The 15,286-nt window shown below is 47.1% G+C and overlaps 1 protein-coding gene across 1 annotated transcript in view; it reads right to left on the minus strand.

Annotated features, from left to right (window-relative positions):
• The window catches only part of MRPL11 (mitochondrial ribosomal protein L11), a 701,579-nt gene that overhangs the window by 368,430 nt on the left and 317,863 nt on the right, over positions 1-15,286 (minus strand). The gene's annotated exons all lie outside the window — the stretch shown is intronic.

Consider the following 15,286-nt stretch of genomic DNA (forward strand, 5'->3'; position numbering starts at 1 on the left):
GTCCTAGGCATACCAGAAAGCACAAACACGGGCAAAATGGAGGAGTATATAGAGAAGCTGCTACAGGCGGTGGTGGGAGCAGACCGGCTCTTCCCTCACTTCATAGTGGAACGTGCCCATCAATCCCTGGGCCCGAGACTTCCACCTGGAAGCACGCCACGTCCCATATTGCACGCATCCTAAATTACAGGGACCGAGATATTGCCCTCAGAGTTGCCAGCGAAAAGAAGCAACTTAACTACGAAGGAATATCGTTCACCATGTACCCTGACTTCACGGCGACCGTGCAAAAAGAGAGACGTAAATTCCTACCCGTGAAGCAGAAACTACGACACGCCCAAATAGACTATGCACTGTTGAACCCGGCCAAACTAAGAGTTACGTATCAAGGAAAGCAGTCCTTCTATACAAGGCCCCAGCAGGTTGAAGAGTTTCTGAAATACGTGAAACGGCAGAAAGCGACCTCAAGTGCCTCTGAGGATTTGCCAAGATCAGTCTCGCCAGATTCTGACTGAAATGCCTGCATGAGAAGGGGCCCACTCGCATCTGTGTAGTGCTTAAAGATACTCTGCTGTTGGCATGCAACTTCAGTCTTCTACTGTGAGAAATCTGAACACTGTGGACATAATGGTCATGTGATGGGCAATAAGGGTTGAATGCTACCAGGCACCCTCATGCCTTAACGGAGGTTGACGTATTCAGCTTGTTCCCCCCAGACGGGCGAGGGGTCCTCGTGCGCCATCCAGTAGACTTTCCTAATGGGCAATCCCTTTTGTGACTTTCTACACTTTGGTTAAATAGAGTAGTGTAGTGTTATCTGTTATAATGCTACTAGTTGATGGGAGTGGGGAGGGGGTAGGGGTACGAAATGCTGGCATGATTGGGATGCTTCAGTGGGAGGGGGAGGTAGGGGGGTTGTCCTCAACGGTCTAAACAAATGTTTTGTTACACGCTACAGACAAAAATCAGACTACATTCTTGATCTCATCGTTTTGAATACAGACCAGCACCATACAAGCCATATCACAAATGGGGAGCGCGGTTAACTTACTACACACACAACAACTGCGCATAATGTCATGGAATGTCAGGGGGTTGGGAGTTCCACGAAAGCGTAGGCAGATACTTGCATACCTGGACCGCCACCAGGTAAATGTAGCGCTGCTGCAAGAAACCCATATAAATCCACAACGGCCTGCCAAGTTCGCCAGCAAATGAGCGGACCATGAGGTATTCTCCTCATACTCGTCCTATGCGAGAGGAACAGCTATCCTGATAAAACGGCACACACCCTACACACCAATAGGCAAGTTGGTGGATCAACAGGGAAGATATGCAATTGCATGGGGGCGGTTGGGCAGGGACTCAGTCACTTTAATAACCTGTTATGGCCCCAACACAGATACGCCGGATTTTTTTTCTAACCTCTGGGGGAAGATAGTGAGTATAAAATCCACCCACATTATCTGGGGTGTGGGGAGGACTTCAATGTTGCAGTCAATCCGGCTGCAGACAGATCCAATACTGCACCATACCATTACACTAAAGCTCATGGTACTCTCCGGGGGATTTTAGAGGAGGGCGGCTTGATCGATGTATGGCGCCATACTCACCCCACTACCCGGGAAGGCACACACTATACAACACAAGCTGCAACCTGGTCTCTGATAGACTATTGTTTGCTCTCGCGAGGTCTCGGCACGTGCATAAAAGATGTTCGGCACCTGGCTAGGACCTTCTCAGACCATTCCCCCGTACAACTAGCAATTACACCACCGGGCTATGACATGCCCAGATGCAGTTAGAGATTACAGACTACGGCATTAACAGATGCCGTGTTTCATAGCGAGTTAGGTGAGGAAATCCAAGATATCTTTCGAACAAACAAGGGCTCCGTTGATAGTTTAGAAGTTATTTGGGAAACGTTTAAGGTCACAATCAGGGGGTTCTGCATTTCTAAGACTTTCGGAGTGCTCAGAGACATACAATGTAAGTTGCGGAAACTGGAGCAGGACCTGAGAACACTAGACACACAAATGACGAGAGCTGAGACAGGACGGAAACAAAAGGAGTTTCGGGAGAAATTGTCAAACTATGTAGATACCGCAGCGCTGGAGACAAAATTCAGGGGACGACATTGGGTGGCCCATAGGTATGGAGAAGGTGAGGGCACTGGCCGAAATAATTTGAAAACCTCGATTCTCCACTCACATCCTGGAACTCATAGGCACTGGCGGGCAAACATACTGAGATACTGCTGACATATTAGAGACTTTCACCACGCACTACTCTGCACTCTATACCTCACAAAGACAAGATATCTTCGAACTTGACAGTTTCCTAGGGGACATAGAGTTAGGGTGGTTGGGGGACACGCAGAGAGAATTTCTAAGTGCACCGTTCGAGCTTGATGAAATCCGTGAGGCAGTTATGCAGCTACAGTCGGGTAAAGTGCCGGGTTCGGATGGCCTGCCCGCAGAATTTTATAAAACATATGTAGACATTATGGCCCCTATCCCGAGGGAGCCCGATGAGGAGTCTATGGAATGCGGCTCCCTGCCCTCCTCGATGAGAGAGGCACTGATCACGTCACTACTGAAGCTGGGCAAAGCCCCAGACTCCTGCGATACCTATAAACCGCTCTCGCTCATAAACTGCGACACAAAAATATTAGCGAAGGTACTAGCTAATCGCTTGATCCTATTAATGGACAAACTCGTGCTCCCGGATCAGTCCGGTTTTGTCCCGGGCAGAGCCACCTCACACAATCTCCGCACTCTCTTCTCAATACTTCATAACATAGCCCCCGACTTGCCGCTAGCTGCAGTGTTTTTAGATGCCACCAAGGCATTTGACTCTGTAGAATGGGACTACCTTATTGGTGTGCTGCAGCGTATCACAACCCCACAGCTAAGGTGCTCATAAACGGCCATCTGTCGGCCCCCTTCCCTATTACAAGGGGAACGAGGCAGGGCTGCCCACTATCCCCGATGTTATTTGCTCTTGCGATCGAACCCCTTGCATGCAAATTGAGCCAGCACCATCAGGAGAAGGCACTACGATGTCCGTTACGCCAAATCCTTCTTTCCCTCTATGCGGATGACATCACCCTCTATGTCCGGGATCCCCAGCAAAATATAAATCCCCTTCTACGGGAATTCATTGTTTTTGGCAAACTTTCTGGGAGCCACATTAACTGGGCGAAGTCGCAGATCTTCCCCTTAATGGCTTGCATCACTCTATCATAGCGTCTGCACACACAGTCCAGAGCCCCAACACACATCTCGAGCACACTGGTCCACTGAACTGGGGAATGTGGTAACGGATGAACAATGGAAATATTGCTGCCTGCAGACCACACATATCTCAGCTAGCTGCAGACTTCGAGTTATACACTACAAGTTTCTGCAACGCATATCATACCCCAGCTAGGATGTTTCGGTTCCAACTGAAAGATAAAGATCAGTGTGAGAGGTGCCATTATCCAGGTGCTGGGTTCCTCCACTTGGCCTGGGAGTGCCCGAAGGTGCGAGAATATTGGGCACAGGTGTTCGAGGCACTAGAGAAGATGACTGGACTCTCATTGGAGGACACACCCTTAGTGGCGTTATTAGGATATACTGCACAGATTCCGAAACCACAGCGCAGTTACATCACTCTGTCTCTACTCTTAGCGAAACGAAGAGTAGCCTGCAGTTGGGGTAGGGGGCGGGCCCCTAAATTCAAGGAATGGTTAGCTGATCTAATACACTGCCAAGAACAACTTGCCATCTATGCCGAAACTCTCCCTTGGACATGTAGACCTAAAGACATATGGGGTCCCCTTCAGAAATACCTCCTGCTGCAGGCGGCAGAGACCCTGCCTGACACACAATCTGGGACACTGACCTGTCATTAAAGCAATGTACCATTGTTGACTAACGGCATTCTTTCTTTGACTATGCAATATGTACTATATGAGCTCCCTGGGTAATGGAATCATAGTAAAACATATGTAATGCCTTAGATGCTACGCGATCGCAATTGTTGCAAATGAGCTAGCCATACTAGGATGAAGACGTATGAAGAACTTCAGCCGTATCCCTGGACTGCTGTAAAACAAGAGACAAGTACCTAGAATGTATCATCTCAATTAATGTCTGTATTTGCTGAATCATAACACCTGTAATGTATGATGTTTATAGCAAAACTATAAATAAACTTTAAAAAATAAAATTTTAAAAAAGAAGGCACGTCAAAAAAGCCTTGTGTGGACAGCTCGTCAATACAAACGGCCCGATTAGAAAGGCCACTAAATATTTATTTATTTCCAAAAGGTTGTTCCTCCGAGGCTTGCAAAATATTTAGATAGGAACTTTGTATAGGTACACTGTTATATATTATTTAAAACCTATGCAGTCACGATACCAGATGTTTTGAAAGTGCTCATGTGCCATACAGACAATCATTCTACTTAAAACTCAGCGTACTTTAAAAAAAAAACTGATAATGAAAGCATAGCACTGGTTCAATCTGACAATACAGAAGAGCTTAGTAGAAAAGCACCCTTGGTAACTGACATGTATAATGCTATCACAGTACCATGACAATAATTTAATGCAAACACTATAAATATATAAAATATGCTATATATGCAACATAGTGGAAGAGGTGTGGCACCGCGGCCAGGGCGACTGACTTCGGAACCTGGGGATCACGGTTCGATCCCCGGCGCCAGATTAGCCCAGCACCATGTGATTCTGGGCAATAGCTTGCTTAATCTTCCCGTGGGCCCCCAGCGCCTAGAGACCCTTACGGGTGATTGTTCGCGCTTTACAAATGTGATTATTATATTATTATAATTACATATTGCTGCTTTGAAGTTATTAGAAGGTGCTATAGGCTATATAATTCTTCTGCCTGCCATCCGTAATCCCTTCATAACTAAACATAATGGATGGGGAGTCAAATGAAATAGAGATTTTTTCCATGCACATTGTCTGGAAATATTTTAAGTCTTATGTCACATGCAACTCTGGTTCAGGCTGGCACCACACAATGATAACAGGATCTCTTAAAATAACAGCTCTTGGGAGGCTGAGCACAGGGTTTCTTTCAGAAAAGTGAAGCGATACTTGACAAATGACAGGTGGCTCAATACTGAAGATGACAAATGACATCCGCTCCCTCCTCGACCAGGGCGAAACCACAGCCCTCATCCTACTGGCTCTCTCGTCCGCCTTAGATACCATCTCCCACTGCACCCTAATCACAAGACTCCGCGATATCGGCATCCACGACAAGGCCCTGGACTGGATCCACTCCTTCCTTACCAGTCGAACACAGTGAGCCAGACTATCTCCATTCCTCTCAGAACCTACGGAGAACAACTACGGAGAGCCCCAGGGCTCCTCCCTGAACACCACCCTCTTCAACTTCTACATGGACCCCCTCACGGCCATCGTCAGGAACCACAGACTCAACATCGTATACTACGCCAACGACACCCAGCTGATCTTCTCCCTCACCAACAAACCCACAGTCGCCAGAATCCATTTTCAGAGCGGGATGAAGGCCGTTGCCACCAGTATGAAAGATAGATGCCTCAAGCTCAAATTGGACAAGACCAAAGTACTCATTCTGCGACCCACCCCCTCAGCCTGGGACGGCTCCTGGTGACCCACCGCACTGAGAACCCCCACGGACCACGCACGCAACCTCAGCATCATACAGGACTCCTCGCTCACAATGAGCTGCCAGATCAACACCATATCCTCATCCTGCCTCCACATGCTCTGCCTGCTTGAAAGACGTTCAGATGGATCCCCACAAGAGTCAAGAAGATGGACACCCACACACTCATCACCAGCAGACTCGACTACAGCAACACTATGTCGGCACCACCCAGAAACAGCTCCAGAAACTACAGAACATTCAGTAGGCTGCAACCAGACAGGTCCTCCACATACCCCACAGCAGCCACATAACTCAACACCTCCGACAACACGCTAGCTCCCAGTTAACAAGAGAATCACCTTGTAGCTCCTCACCATGCCTACAAAGCTCTTCACGATGCTGGACCAGCATATCTGTACCACCACCTCTCATTTCACATACCCGCCAGACAACTTCGCTCCGCCCAACTTGCCCTGGCCACCGTTCCACAGATTTACAAGACCAGAACTGAAGGAAGATCCATCTCCTACCTCGTCGTCAAGACCTGGAACACCCTGCCCCTCCACCTCAGGCAATCCCAGTTGCAGACCAAATTCAGAATGGATCTCAAGACATGGCTCCTCGACTGAACCTCCATGTCCAGATGGATCAACAACACCCCCCCGCATCCCCCTTCAGCACCTTGTGCCTCTCACAGGTAAGTAGCTTTACAAACTCCGGATTGATTTACAGAATATTAGCCTTGAAAAATAAAAAAATAAAATATTCTATTAACTGAGATATATAGATAATGAAACATAACTAGTTTTCTGTATGCACATCCAAAGAATATGAGGGATAGAATGACAGATAGTTGAACCAATTCTAAATGGTTGGGTGTCGCTTTTGTCCGCAAAAATGAAAATAATGCAGAACCTGGTGCTCATGACCCTTGCAGCAAGAACTCTGCACTAGGGGTTTTCTGTCAGCACATCAGATTCTGAGCCAGCAATGCTTGCAAAACATCCTTGTGAGCACAAAATCTTGTTGGACCCCTAAGAGGGGACGTCTTCTCTAGGCATATCAGGAATGCCATTGGGTTCTGTGAGAAAATGCTCCATTTTTGCATGATCACCCCATTTTTTGCTGAATTGTATTGCTGTTATTTTCGGTTAATGCAAAAAGAACAATTGATTGACAGAATGCAGTACAATGTCATACATTCACCCCAGTACAGAGATCTGGGCCTAAATCCATCGTTTTTTTGCTCACCATGCCATATGCAAATCAGTCTTGACCCTGCGCCTAATGGGAACAGTCCAGCCGAACTGCCAGGCCAGGTCCTCCCTGGCCTGGAGACAAGTATCCTAGGACCGGTTTCGGGCTTTCAGCCCTCATCAGCCAGGATAGCTGGACTCCAGTGGTATGGAGAGCACGGGACCAACGTCTGGGCATACCTGTCCCACTCGGGGTGACAAATGCAAAAAAGAACAATTGATGGACAGAATGCAGAACAATGTCATATATTCACCGCAGTACAGAGATCTGGGCCTAAACCCATAGTTTTTTTGCTCACCATGCCATTCCAGTTTGGACCCAGCCATATGCAAATCAGTCTTGACCCTGCGCCCAATGGGAACAGTCCAGCCCGAACTGCCAGGCCAGGTCCTCCCTGGACTGGAAACAAGCATCCTAGGACCGGTTTCGGGCTTTTAGCCCTCATCAGCCAGGATCCTATCCTGGCTGATGAGGGGTGAAACCCCGAATAAAGTCCTAGGATGCTTGGCTCTGGTCTAGGGAGGACCTGGCTTGGCAGTTCGGGCTGGACTGTTTTCATGAGGCACAGGGTCAAGACTGATTTGCATATGGCCAGGTGTGAACTGGGGTGGCATGATGAGGAAAATAATGATGGATTTAACCCAGATCTCTTGACTGGGGGGTGAATGTTTTGATTTGTTCTGCTTTCCATCCATCAATTGTGTCTCTTTTGCTTTCTCGCCCTAAGTGCGCCGGGTATGCCCAGACGTGGGTCCCGGGCTCACTGTGACACTGGAAGCAAGTTATCCTGGTTGATGAGGGGTGAAACCCCAAAACCGGTCCTAGGATGTTTGGTTCCGGTCTAGGGAGGACCTGGCTTGGCAGTTCAGGCTGGACTGTTCCCATGAGGCACAGGGTCAAGACTGATTTGCATATGGCCAGGTCTGAACTGGGGTGGCATGGTGAGCAAAAGAATGATGGATTTAACCCAGATCTCTTGATTGGGGGTGAATGTTTTGATTTGTTCTGCATTCCATCCATCAATTGTGTGTCTTTTGTGTTAATTTAGGTTATGCACAGTGGGTCACTGCTTTTCTTGCCTAAACCTCCAGAAGGCTAAACTGCATTTGATCTCCAGCAGTCGCCACAGTCAGTGCTTAGCCTTAAGACGTGTGACAATGTCTTCCAGAGCATGGACAATGGCCAGTGTCTGGGGAGGTGCTTTTCTTCTCCTTGTAGGAAGACTGGTTATGAAGGAACCAGGAACTTCATTATCTTGAAAAGTGGCTTGCCATTGCATTGGAAAATGTAAGGTGGGACAAGAGGAAGCCAAACCTTTGTCCCCCTGCAAGGCTTGATTGAAATATAATGAGAGGGGAGCTACTTTGAGAATCAGTGACCACAAAGAAGGGGTCTAATCTTTTCCCTGGGCACACCTTTGGGTGGGCACATAGGCGTTCAAAAGGGAGAATGGGTTTCCAGATCTTTGATTTTAGTTGTAGGGTGGACACTGTCATTGTTGGCAGTATGGCAAACAGGAACTGCTTAAAAACTGGGTACGGCTGCCTTTGGAAACTTTTACCCAAATGGTTAGAGAGGAGCCAGCAACCACCCTCACCCACTAAGGAAAGACCAACCATAAATGTAACATTTCAGGCACCACCCTCAGAACAACTTGCGTACCCGTGGAAGAACAGAAGGAGGACTACACCTGCGGTTGAGACCTATGAGGAGACCTGATGGGCTGGACTTGCTCCCACTTGTACCAAGACAGCAAAGTGGACTTCAAGTGTCAGTTGGCTGACCTACTGTGTGGTTGCAGGGACACAAACTACAAGACACCTTTTTCCTGAAGTGCCCATTTTACCAGCTCCAACTGGACCTGCAGGTGGTCTCTGTTGGGGTAAGTCCTGATCCCCAAGCGCTGTCTCTGTGGTCCCTTGGGGGTGTCTTCTCTTACTATCTTGGAAAGCCATGGGACGTGAACAAATTCTGACTTCTATCTGCCGGAGGACCAGGACCAACCATCTGAGCAGATTCAGCCAAGGAGTTACTCCACTGGGCTCAAGAAACAGTTTTCTCCCACTCTGAGTTTCTCTGCAGCAAATCTGTTTCAGATGGCCTACAGCGAGAAGGTATATGGCTTAGTGGAACTGATCCTCAGACACAGCCTGCAACCTTGCCCCACAGGAGGATTTTGACTTACATTTCAGGGATGAAGACCTAAGGTAAAATCTTTAACCAGGACAAACCTGCTTTGCGTATCCAACCAGCATGCCATCACGGTCAGCCTGAAGTTGCACCTAGGTCCCAGTTACTCGCAAACAGTGATTACTGATTGGAACTTTACTTTTCCTTGGTGAGTCTTCTCTCAAATCTTTAAAAATTCATCTCTCTGGGTCTCCTAAATGGATTTTTCTCGCTTTGGTCACAGTTTGCCTATTCATTTTTTTCAATGTTATAAATTGCAGTGGGATTTTTTTTATTGTGTTTTCAACTTTTTGTCTGTTTTAAATGATTTACACATTTCCTCTAAATTACGCCAGTCTGCTCTGCACAATCTTTACCAGGGGTGAACTCAGACTTAAATTACTAAGACTTAGCCTGGACCTAACAGGTTAGTGACTTTATCTCTTGTGGTGGACTACTATCTTCCCCAATTAATAATTCACTTTAGTACAGGTGGTGCAATCTTCAATGTACAACTGTGAAAGATGCTATATACCGACTCATTAGCCAGGATTGCTGTCCACAGGAAACCTGGATACCGAGTAGGTATAAAGCTTCTCTCACAGTTGTTTACTGGAGTGTTCTTGAGCAGAGGACACATTGCTGTAGGATTTTTGTTAAAACATGGGATTTTAAGTTTCTTAAGAAGTAAGCAGATTACTGATACACAGCTTGCAGAGTGCATATAAGGAACTTGCACGTTGAAAGGTAATCTCCAATGTTTAGTAAAAGAGTACCCCCTTTGTATCAGTATTTGAACTTTATTTCGACACAAAGACATGTCATAAAAGTAATACATAACATCAATAAAAAAAAGGAAAAAAAAAACAATTTGACAAAACACAGTATAAAAGCCTACAGAATCAACCGTGGGATTTTTAAACAAACATAAAATAATAGCCAAGTTTTAAAAGCCAATACAAGCCGAAACACATTACTGTATCAACTGTTTCTTTGCAGTTCTTAGCCTCCAAGCCCAGCCCAGAAATTTTGCCATACAGCAGGCAAAGAAAGGACGGGCATCTGAGCGCAATATGCGTAAAGCTTCCAAATATGATCTTGTGCCCAGACTCCTACATAAAGGCTTCAACCATCTCAACCTGGGCGCGACATAAGCATGGCACTCAAACAACAAATGAGCTATGGACTCAACCCTTGAGTCACAAAAAGGGCAATAAGGTATAGTTTGGAATGGAGGTTTCCAGGTAGAAGTTAAAAATCCTAAGGGAAGTACACCCACCCTAAATTTAAAGTATAATGCTCTATCACCCGGGTTATGGATTGAGTCCAAGTAAGGTTCTCTAAAAGGGAGCCCCTTAACTAGCAGAAACTGGGCAACCGATTTGCAATGATTAGGGTTGCACGATCTCTCGTTATCCACCCAAAACCAATAAGCCTTCTTTAGCATTTGTTTTGAAGGTGCTGTTCTGTTGACCCAAGCATCTCCTAAACCCAACTCATAAAGAAGTCGCTTAACCTCCCTGAGCCAGGTTACCTTATACCAGCCTGATAAGGATAAGATTTCGCTTAGGGCATCTGCATAGCTACTCAATTCAGGGACGTTCCATATCCTGGCCCATAATAAAAGGGGACGTAGCCTAGCTTGCTCGCAAATTGGGCGTGTGCCTGCATCTAGCAAGAGGGGAATTGTAGGGGTACTGTGGGGTAACTTCATAAGATCTTTATAGAAATTATTTTCAAGGTGGGTCAAGATATCAACTCTCTGTGTGCCCCACAATTCCGCACCATACAATGCGGCACTCACCACCCTTGCCCTGTAAATGTCTAGTAGTGCCCCAATAGGTTTTAAAAATGAGGCACGTTGTTCTTTGAGCAGGGCCCCTGTGACCCTCTTAAGTCGAATGCCTAGGTAGTCAAATTCATTGACTCTTTCAAGAGGAACAGAGTCCAAGGTAGGAGGGACAACAGATTTCCTGGGGGGGCTGAGAACAAGGAATTTGGTCTTGCTTATGTTTATGGACAGGCCCTTGATATCACAAAAGGCCTTGAAACTAGAAAGCAACTTTTGGATACCTGCTGGTGATTTTGAGATTAGGAGGGTGTCGTCCGCAAATAGGAGCGTAGGAACTTTCCTACCAGCCAAGGATGGTGCATCTGACGGATGTTGAAGCAGATGCTCCACCACTCCGTTAACATAGAGAGAAAACAGAGTGGGGGCAAGCACACACCCCTGGCGTACGCCCCTATCTACGGAAATACGAGATGTTTTTTCCCCCTGGGTACCCCATCTAATCTGGGCAAAGTTGCTTTCATGAAACTTTATGAGCAAGGCCAACAAATAGGGAGGTATACCCAACCTATCGAGGACATTCCACAATTGGACTCGTGGGACCAGGTCGAAGGCAGTTCGCAAGTCTATAAAGACTAAATACAAGCTGCCCCCACCCAGCACAACCACTTTCCAATATATCATTAGAAGGCGAAACGTCTGCTCGATGGTACCCATCCCTGTTCTAAAACCTGCCTGGAAATCCGACAAAATCTGGTTTTCTTCGACCCACTGCAAGATCCTGCCTAGTACCACTTTGCCCGCGACCTTTTGTGTAGAGTCGAGCAGGCTAATAGGGCGATAGTTAGCTGGGTCGTCCCGACAGCCTTTTTTAAAAATAGGGACGACCTCAGCGCCCCTCCATGAGTCAGGGAGAGAGCCTCCCAACAAAGCCTCATTCAAAAGTGAGGCAATTAGTCTGCTCCACAGTGATGGATATTTCTTCAGCAGGTCACCCGGAATTCCATCAGGTCCTGCAGCCTTATTAGATACGATACAGCTGATTGCCCTTTCAACTTCCTCAGTGCTGAAGGGGCAGTCGTTGGAGGAAATCTCGGCTGGAAAACTGGCGAGAAGACCCGTATTAAGAAGGGGTGCCCCACATTGGACAGAGTACAGTTTGGAAAAGTGGGCAAACCAGACATCACCAGGGATATTGCAGGTAAACTGGAGATCAAGAGGTTTGTCCCTAGCTCTCAGCAGATCCCAGAACCCCTTGGAATCTTTCCTGGTGCTTGCCTCCACTAGATCCCACCAAAAACTGTATTCATGAGCCTCCTTGGCCTCTGCTACAACTTTTTTGTAGCGTTTCCTCGCCAATCTAATATTGCCTGGATCCTTGTTTTTCACTGCGAAAATAAGTTCCCCCTTAGCAACCCGACATTTAGAGGAATACCACTTGCTTCTTGCCCTAGGAGCACCTTTCGCAAGAACCTTCACGCTGGTTAGGGGTATAATAAACAAATCGCTTAATACCGCAATGGTTTCTGTGAATATTGGTAAGACAATTTGACTGGTAACACCCAGGGCATCGAGACGCGGCCCCACCGCTGACATGATGGTCCCTGCCTGAGCCATCCTTTCCTCATCCGCTGCTACTTTAGCCCACTTTAGGCGCCTGCCACAGTACGAAGGTACGAGTTCATGAGAGGTTTTCCACTTGTAGGGAAACTTGTTTAAGTTCCCAACCTGCCACGGCGGAGTCAAGGTTAAGGAGAGAGGATTATGGTCACTATCACAAGACACTATAACCTCCATATCATAGTGAAATGGCCACAAATTGTAATTCAACATAACATAGTCTATTCTGGAGGTATGACCCATCCTGTTGTAAGTATGCGCACCCATAGGATCCGATTTAGATCGTCCGTTAGTTGGTCTTAGGTCATATTCCATGCAAAGTGCATTGATGTCTACCGCACTCTGGGACCATTTAAAGATCGGGTCTAGGGTCAGGGTGGGAATACCTCTCCTTGTGTCCTCATCCCAAGTGTCCAAAATGTCCTCCCTAGCCAATGGTTCAAAACAGCAATTGAAGTCGCCTGCAAGAAGAACATAAGAATCGATGCTGCAGGCGGCTAGATCACTGTTTAATCCTGCAGAGGATAAAGTTGATGACCCGCCCCTGGCCCCCCTTAAATAGAGGTTAAAAACTTCTAGCTTCCTTCCCCCTGGGCATAATATGGTTATCCTCTGGAGATCAGGAGAGTGAGTGGGCTTTTGGCTTACACTTAAACCTAGTGCGATATTGACCCATATAAGAAGGCCACCCGACGGGCAACCTTTACATCCATGTTGTTGGGAGGCTGGGATGAAGTAGGTCGTAAAGCCCACTCTGTGCCTAGGTTCTAGGCACCAGGTTTCCTGCAAAAGACAGATGTTATAAGAGGCCAAAAAGGCATTCCATTCAGGAATTTCAAAATTGCGGGCAAGCCCTGCCACATTCCAGCTTATGACCTTTAACAAAGGATCGTCCGGGGTGATCTGCCCTAGAGGGTTATCTAGTGTAGCCAGGTTGGGCTCTGGCGTTGCCACCCCCGCAACAGTTCTATTTAACCTAAGCAATGGCTCAGTCTGGTGATGGTAGGGAGCCATTGCTGCATCAGTCAACTTCCTATTTGTTAAAACATTCTGGATTGGAGGCAAGGGAATCATACGAGGTGGGTCCAGTCGTTCCGTAGCGACTTGGGAGTCAAAAATACATGACGTATTCAATCCTGCCTCTGTAGGTAAAACAAAATGCATTCCCTCTAGGCCTAGAGAACTAACAACAGAAGGTTCAGTCAACACAGGAAGAGATTCTGAGAGCCCTATAACCAGTGGTAAAGGAACTTGGAGAGCAGATTGGCATACAAGTCAATCTACCTCCTCAAGACCATCAAACCTATTCGAGGTTGGAAAGCCATTCCAGTTTAAGGGGGAATCTTGGAATTTTTTAGGATGACTCCTCCAATTATGGTGGTGTACTAGGGACCAGTCCTCTTCCCGTGTATATCTAGGACGCGGTGGATAAAAAAAGGACAATGGCCTAGGAATAACAAGAGAACCTTCGCCAATAGGCCAGGAACAGATGTAATGTGCCGTATGAGGGTCCTCAAAGGTCACCACTATACAGTCCCCGGAACTAGATTTCCTTGTGGGACCGACCCAGGGGATTCTACGTACCATCAAGACTCTACTTCTCCGGCCATTGGAAATTGGTCTATTCACATTGAGCCAATGCATTGTCTTATTCTTCAGAGACCAGTGGTTCTCACGTTGGCCGTTTCCCAACTGGGGAACACCCGTCAACACAACCACATAATCATTGGCCTCTGGAGGGAGATCAATGTAGCCCCCTCTGAAGTTATTCTTAACAGGAGGGCTCTGGGTTGGATGGTACGCCGCTTCACTGGGAGGGGGTCTATGCGGTGCACCTGCGTTGGGTTTGACTAATGGTTGAGGGGTGGGGCGCTTAGGAGCCTTACATTTAGGGGCGGTGGTAGTATGATCCACACCCACAGTCCCCGATATAGGCACCGACCGTGCAAAAGCTGATACTTGGGGGGTGATTGCGAGACTTGTGGAATTAGAACATGAGGTGATGGCTCAACTATAGGAAAACCCTGATTTTCTAGACTTCTCAGGCCGAGAGTGGCCAGAGCAATAATGCTCTTTTCCATCTCAAGCAAATTATTCTCGATGCGTGAGAGTCTAAGATCAAGGGGGGAAAGAAGTTTCTTAAGAGTTTCCCAAACTAAACCTATAAATTCCCCTTCATTCCTTTCCACACTCTCTACGTGTGAGCCCACATCCTCTGCCATAGTGGCAGAAAAGGCAGTGGAAAAAGCAGAAACTGTCCCCTCTTTAACTCCCTCACATTGTGGTTGTTCCCTAGAAACACACCCTCCTATGGAATTAGGAACCGGAACACTAGTCAACTTCAGCTGTTGTGCAACCGCAATTTTAGCCTTCTTACGACAGTAAGCAGACCGGGCGGTGCATTTTTTAGATTATCTTTACTAGTGGTGCCCCTAGGTGAAAACATTGCAGGGATAGAAGAGTTAGAACTAGCATCCTGCTTAAGAGAGATGGTAGGTAAAATCGCTGTACTATCCTGAGTCAATGGTTCTAAGGTAGAGGGAAGTAAAGGAAAAGACGGGGTATGGTGAACGTCAACCTGCGTGACTACACAATGGGGGATAGCTGGACGCTCCGGGGTAACCACGGTGGCTATGTGGCCCAGGGAGGATTTTTTTGACAGGTCGATTACCTGGGACAGTCTCCTAGCGGATGCCAATTCCAGGGATACACGAGTCTGAAGTTTAGAAATTTCATGGTCTATAGCTGTATTGGTACGGGAAATAAAATCATCCATAGGACCATTGATTGGGAGAC

The sequence above is a fragment of the Triturus cristatus genome, chromosome 9 (genome assembly GCF_964204655.1).
Source record: "Triturus cristatus chromosome 9, aTriCri1.1, whole genome shotgun sequence".
Lineage (NCBI taxonomy): Eukaryota > Metazoa > Chordata > Amphibia > Caudata > Salamandridae > Triturus > Triturus cristatus.